Here is a 6,724-nt window from a genome sequence, read left to right as displayed (position 1 = left end):
GCAGGACTGTGTGTTACCAGCGTTATATAATGTGTGTGATATTCATCTTTTCTAAGAGGAGAAGCCAGATTCGTAATTTATAGAAACTGAAACTGAACCGAGCCCGCCAGATTTGACCACAGTCGCGGACTGGTTTTGACTTTCACGTGTGGTTGCGGGGTCAAAAACGTGAAAGTCAACCAGCCCGTAAAAGGCATATCCCGTCCGAAAACACCACAGCTGTGGACCCACAACTACTGTATTGAACCACGCTCGACTGTGGTCAAATCTGGCGGGCCAGGTTCAGTTTCAGTCGAAGACTCTATCAATTACGAATCTGGCTTATAGAAAAGATGACTATCACACAACATAACATTAAAAACACAGCAACTGATGAAGGAATAGCTCTGCATGGCAGGGCTGTGTGTTACCGGCGTTATGTGGTGGGAGGCCGTATAACGCCGGTAACACACAGCCCATGCAGAGCTAATGAAGGAACCCAATGCGGTCCATCCCGTCGCACAACGTCTGTCTGCAGTCAGGACGAATCACTCAAACACAAAACCGTTCTTCGGGGACTCAGACAAGTGGCAACTGTTGAACTGACTCATTTGCGTGCCCGTGCCCATAGCCCTGCGTACGATGCTGTGTATTCCTGGCGTTATACGGCCCCAACACACAGCATCGTACGCAGGCAGGGTAGGGCCGGGCTAGCTGCAGTACAGTACGGCAAACCGTCCGACCCAAAAACCTCGAGGTACTGTACTGCAGCTAGGGCCGGACTAGCGTGCCTGTATCGCCGATGAAGTCAGTCATGGTTGTCTCGGAGACTCTGGGTCATCAAACTTGGGTGTTGCATGGTGGGATACTTTAACTTCCGCCGCCGTTAAAATAAAGTTTTACTCGTCAGAAAAATGTTTTACTCTTCCCCAAAATATGTTTACTCTCGCTAGAAAGAGTTTGCTATGCATTATAGGTAATTGCGCCCTCACATGAAATATTTCTCCTCTCAGAAATAAATTTCGCTCTGAAGAAAAGTAAGTTTGACTTTTTCATCTTTCCTTTTTCGTTCTTTCTCAGTTCAGTTTTACCAAATTCTTAAACCACACTCATATGTATAAAATATATCTTGAAAGAATTAGTTTTGTTATCTTCAGAAAATAATTTCTCGCCATTGAGAAAAAAGTTTTATTCTCTGTATTTCAATTTGCTGCTATGAGAAAATCTTTTTTCCATAAAGAAATTAATTTTACTCTTGGAAAAATAAAACTTTTCTTTAAGAATTTAAGTTTTCTGCTCTAAAGACATAAGGTTATGTCATTTAAGTAACTCAGTTCGCGCTTAGCAAAAATCTTAAACTCTTGCTGTGAACAATTTTTACTTCTTTTCGAATAAAAAACGCTTTTGAGAAACAAATATTTTGTTCAAAGTTAAAGTTATTTTTTAAAAGTTAAAGTTTTTTTTGTTAAAAGTTTTAAAAAGTTTTCCCGTTCAGAAATAAAAGTTTGCTGTGGAGAAATAAAATTTCTTACAAATATTAAATATATTGTCAAGAAATATGAGTTTATGTTCAAAAGTAATAAATTTCCATGACGTGTAGGGGAGTTTGTTATCTTGAAAAAAATTTACTTTGTTTTACAAAATAAAAAATACTTTTGAGAAACATATTTTGTTTATGGTCAAAACTAAAAATACTTTCGAGAAGTTAAAGTTAAGATAATGTTAAGATAAAGTTGCCCGTACAAAATTAAAAGTTTGCGGTGGAGAAATAAAATCTCTTACAAATATTAAAGATATTGTCAAGAAAAATTAGAGTTTATATTCATAAGTAATAGAGTTCCGTGGCGTGTAGGGGCCACCGTACGTTCTGCTCCACTACCAGCAATAAATGCAAACCCAATAAAGTTCTTAACAAAACGCAAAACTGTCATCGAATTTTCGGGTATGGGGCAATCGGACCGTTTCGGAGCATCAGTTGATTAGGGGAGACCAAGGATTTGTCGGCAGGTAAAGCTGTGCTCTCGCTGTCGCTCGTAACTTTCGTAAATTACGACAAAAAATGAAAATTTACGAAAAAAAATACACGCCCAATCGGCCATTTACGAACAATTTTGTTATTTTTGAAGCCTGATTTTCGGTCAAGATTATGAATTCCGGGGAAATACTGTCATATCTCGTCTTTCAAAAACTACTCTGCCCCTATCATCGGCGCATCGACGATGGTAATAGCTTTGGACTTTGACCTGTGCTAACATGAGCATGCGCGAAAAGGTTTCAAGATCCCCGGGTCGTGTACTCTCATGCTGGTATGTCATGCATTACGGTAGTTTCGAGATACCCAAACACTCACATGCTGTCAACTTTCCGAATGGACGCGGGTGAAGCGGATCGAGGGAAGCGGGCAGTTACAAATGCTTCAGATACATGAGATAGATAGCATCCTCAGCTGGTGCTGGGAAAGTAAGTTTGGCATAAAAACGGCACCTGATATGAAAAAATTGGAAACAATGAAACCGCCGAGAAGAGATCAAGACAGTCAGCCGGAAAGACAGTCGAACTGCAGTCCGGACCGCCCATGGTTGAACGATGTACCGTACCGCCAGTGTTTGTCTGTACATGGAGATGGAAACGAGCCGGAAATCTTAGCCGGAAATCCTAGTTGTCATAGATTTGTCATATGACGATCGGCAGATTGAATTTTTTCAGTGAACTTGCCAATTTTAATAGGTTTCCTTCAAAATATTTTACAAGAAACTGTCTCAGCAAATGTTATGAATACTGATAGATTTCTTTGATGATCCAAAGACAAAGCTGTGCACAGTCCAAGACGAAAACCGTGACGTTTATCCAGACAAAAAATAAATGACGATCATCTGCAGCGTTTTAAAAGTATAACTGTCTCTAAGAACATTAGCAGGATCTCCAGTGTCAGTTCGCGTACTTAAATTTGCTGTTATAATGAGACAAAATTTGTGCGAAACCACAGACTGCAAAATGTTCTGATCAGTGGTTGTTTGATAGAATTTTAGAGATGAACATGGCATAATGACTGCAGCTACCAAGAGGCACCACCTAACACCTATGAATGACATGCATACTTTCAAAGTAACAGAGTTTTCCAAATATGAAAAACAGGGGGAGATTTTCCAGCATCTAAAACTTGTGCAAACACTGATAATATTAATGACCACTTCAAGTTCATATTAATATATATAATCATCAACCACTGACTACACACACAAAGGGAGTTACAATTTGTGTCACAATATACTTGAAAATGTTATGTTGTGTAATAAAGATCGATTAATTGAATAACATTCATGGGCCGGTTGACCAAAATGACACACTTTATTGAAACAAGGAAGAAATTTCAATGTTAGAAGCACTCATGACCCATGATGTAACTGTGTTATTTAATGGGTCTTTTCAAAATGTGTATCAAAATGTGAGTGTTCATTGTCAAAAAAAAAACTAAAAAGGGATTTTTCACTTTCTTTGTCAATAATGAAATCATTCATCATTTCTATCCCCTTAACATCATTTATTGAGTACCAGAAGTGCTTGTTGAAAATTGGTGGGCTCAGCATTATATAATTTGTGCTTACTAATTTATTTTGAACCAAATTCGTAAATTTACTAACAATTTCGAAAGGCCAGGGAGAGCACAGTAAAGGAGATAATGTAATTCCTAAACGGCTTGAAAAAATACTGCGAAGTGTTCCAAGTGAGCACAATTTGGGAAAATTCTGTTTAAAACTCAGAAACCAGAAAACATACTTTGGTGTATTATAATTAAAATGATAGCTTGGCAGACAGCCTGATGGCCTAGGGAATGAACTTGGACCAGAAGCTTCAGTTGCAGCAAGGATTAGGTCAGGTGCCGTGCGCAAGAAAGATGGTAGCTAGATAGTGGATGCTAAGGTGTCTACGTCAGCAGATGAGTAGTTAGATAGCCAGTATAAGATGTCTACGTCAGCAATGCAAAGTGACTTCAGGACGTGTTGTTCTGCAGGCGGCCTAGCTCTGTGGACTTACAAACTGGATTTGTGTTAAGGTAGCGGTAAAGGCTATTTTTGCACCAATTCTTTTCTCAGAGTTAATGTCAAGCTTCAAGTGTTAGAATCAAGATATTTAGTTCAAATTTTCAGGATAACTCCCTTAGTTAATACTTTCTCCAAAGAATATAAAAATTGTATGTTTGTAGCCAAGTTAACTCGTTTCCATGGCGACCGTGTGCAATCATAAAGTGATTTCCTCAAGAATATAAATGGGGTGGGTTTTAAGTAAAAATGCTTAATGATTTTCAATAATGTTGCATCATAGATTCTTCAATATATGTAGCAAGTATCATGAAATTTTGGCCTAGTCACTTCAGATATATATTCCCAATTAGCAAAGTTCATTAAATATGCAAATTATAAATTGGCTAAAGTAAAAATGCTTAATGATTTTCACCAATGTTTTATCATAGTATCTGCAATATATGTAGCAAGTTTTGTCAACGTTAGTCGAGTCAATTCAGATTTATATCCCTACAAAGTTTATCAAATATGCAAATTAGGAATTGGCTGAAGTTAAAATGCTTAATGACATTCAATAATGGTGTATCATAGTATCTTCAATGGACATGAAAAGTTTCATCACACAATTCCTTATTTTGTAAGCACACACCGCTACACAGGATATGGTGTTCAAGGAATTTAATGAGCGACAGTGGACAAATACAAAGCAGTGATAACCTAAGTACGGAAAATAGCCTACAATGTCAAGCAAAAGTACGAAAGTAAAATCTAGGCAAAAACCATTTCAAAACTAAGCACAAAATAATTCAAAGATTGGGTGGGGTCTCCGCCAGTCTGCTTCCTGGGCAAAGGTTGGGTTGCAAAGTTGTGTTTGCAGACCTTTGGAAAGCCGAAAGTGAAAGTGGTTCCACCGGGCTGGTGGAGACCACCTTCTTGAGTGGGGGTACCCGGGAGTGTACATGCAATGGACGGCCCAAGCGGAGGAGAGTCAAACAGACTGGACGGAGAGACCCCCATGAAAGTGTATGTATGAGTGTATGTTTGTAGGAAGTATGGGTTGGTGACGCTCGAAACCAAGTTGACTCGCTTGGTTGGAGATGAAAGTATGGGACTCGCGGCCCAAGGGGAAAACAGAAATGATGCGCTAAATATTTATTACTTGTGAAAAATTTAAAAACACATGACAGGATCCAAAAACCTACTTTTGAAAGCAACTAATTATTTTCTTAATGCTGCAACATATCGGAATGGGTCACACTACTTATTAACGCAACTGAGATATTTTCTTCAGGCTCCGAGGCTCAGACGTATCATGATCAGTCTGCTCCTCATTGAATTTTTGTCCACAAACTTGAGGGGAACAGAAACACGGATTTTAATCTTCGACTTACAGCTTCTCACACAGAACACGACAAGTTGGGGCACTTATAAAGCGGTGACATTCAGGTATAATTGGTGAACCATGAATTGACAAAGTTGACTACAAGAGAAAAGCAATTGCACTGTTTCTGCGTATGGAATCAGTAATTTAATGCAGTGCTGACAACAGTCAAATATGAAGTCACAGTGACGGAAAAAATAGCTGCTACATCCACTTCCTCTCCAAGAAATCAAATGGTTCTCCCTTGCAGGATTACATCATTTAATACAGACGTGTGCACACTAAGCCGGACCGTCACACGTAACCTATCTTAAAATCGCCTAATAATTATCCGCAACCAATTGTCACTTCTGTATCATATCATTTTTTCAATATCAACAGTTTCTGTGCTACTCTCTGGTTCGGACAGAGTTAGGAATCGTTCAGTTATTATTGCCGGAGGTAGGCTGATAAATTCCTCTCATGTCTCTTTAAAAATCAGGCCAAATCCCCCTCAAAAAGATAGAAGATAATAGAAATTTCCTCACCCCTCTCCCTCCAATCCCGAGCGTACCACTGCTAGAATAAATTTAATGACTTTGTAAATATTCTATTATTTATGCAATTTACAGTTTTATTCAAATGACCAGTATGTGTTTAGAATAACAGTCTGTATCATTTTTGTCGACATTAAAGAGGCACTCCCACTTGGTAACATTTTTAAAACACATTTTTTTAATACCAACGGTCGATATTTGACATGGCGACTGCGCGGCACTGGTGACTACTTTATCTTTTCTCTCCCATGTTAAACAGATTCTAACCAATATTCATTGGATTCTGTACTGAATTGCCACGGGAGCTTAGAAAAACTTTACATTTTGATATAGATTCATCTTCCTGTAGAAAAACTACATTTTGAACACCATCAGACGACCAACTTAACGGCAGAATAGGCGGGGGTCATGAAAATGACCAATTACACAGACCGACGTACCCACTGTTTCTGGCTACATGAACAGAACTCATCAAAAGCACTTACATGTAGCTCAGGCACATGATATTGCAGCCCTGTCAAAGTTTAAAGATCCCGACTAGTGAGGGGGTACTCTGACCACTGCGCGGCGATATATTTGAATATATATCAAGTATTTAATATTTATTAGAGAGTTACAATACAAAAGTCTGTATTTTATATATTTCTTAAGTATCTTGTTCTAATATTAATACCAACTGACCAGAAAAAAACCCAAGTCAAAGATACTTTTCATAGTGTGCATATCAACAGTACAGCTATCCAATTGCACTTATAAACTTTTCAAATTTTTCATGAGCTGGCTTTTCAAGTATGTCGCACCTGTGG

The sequence above is a fragment of the Ptychodera flava genome, chromosome 16, assembly GCF_041260155.1.
Source record: "Ptychodera flava strain L36383 chromosome 16, AS_Pfla_20210202, whole genome shotgun sequence".
Classification (NCBI taxonomy): Eukaryota; Metazoa; Hemichordata; class Enteropneusta; family Ptychoderidae; genus Ptychodera; species Ptychodera flava.
The sequence above is the reverse complement of the archived record's forward strand: the minus strand, read 5'-3'. Positions refer to the sequence as shown.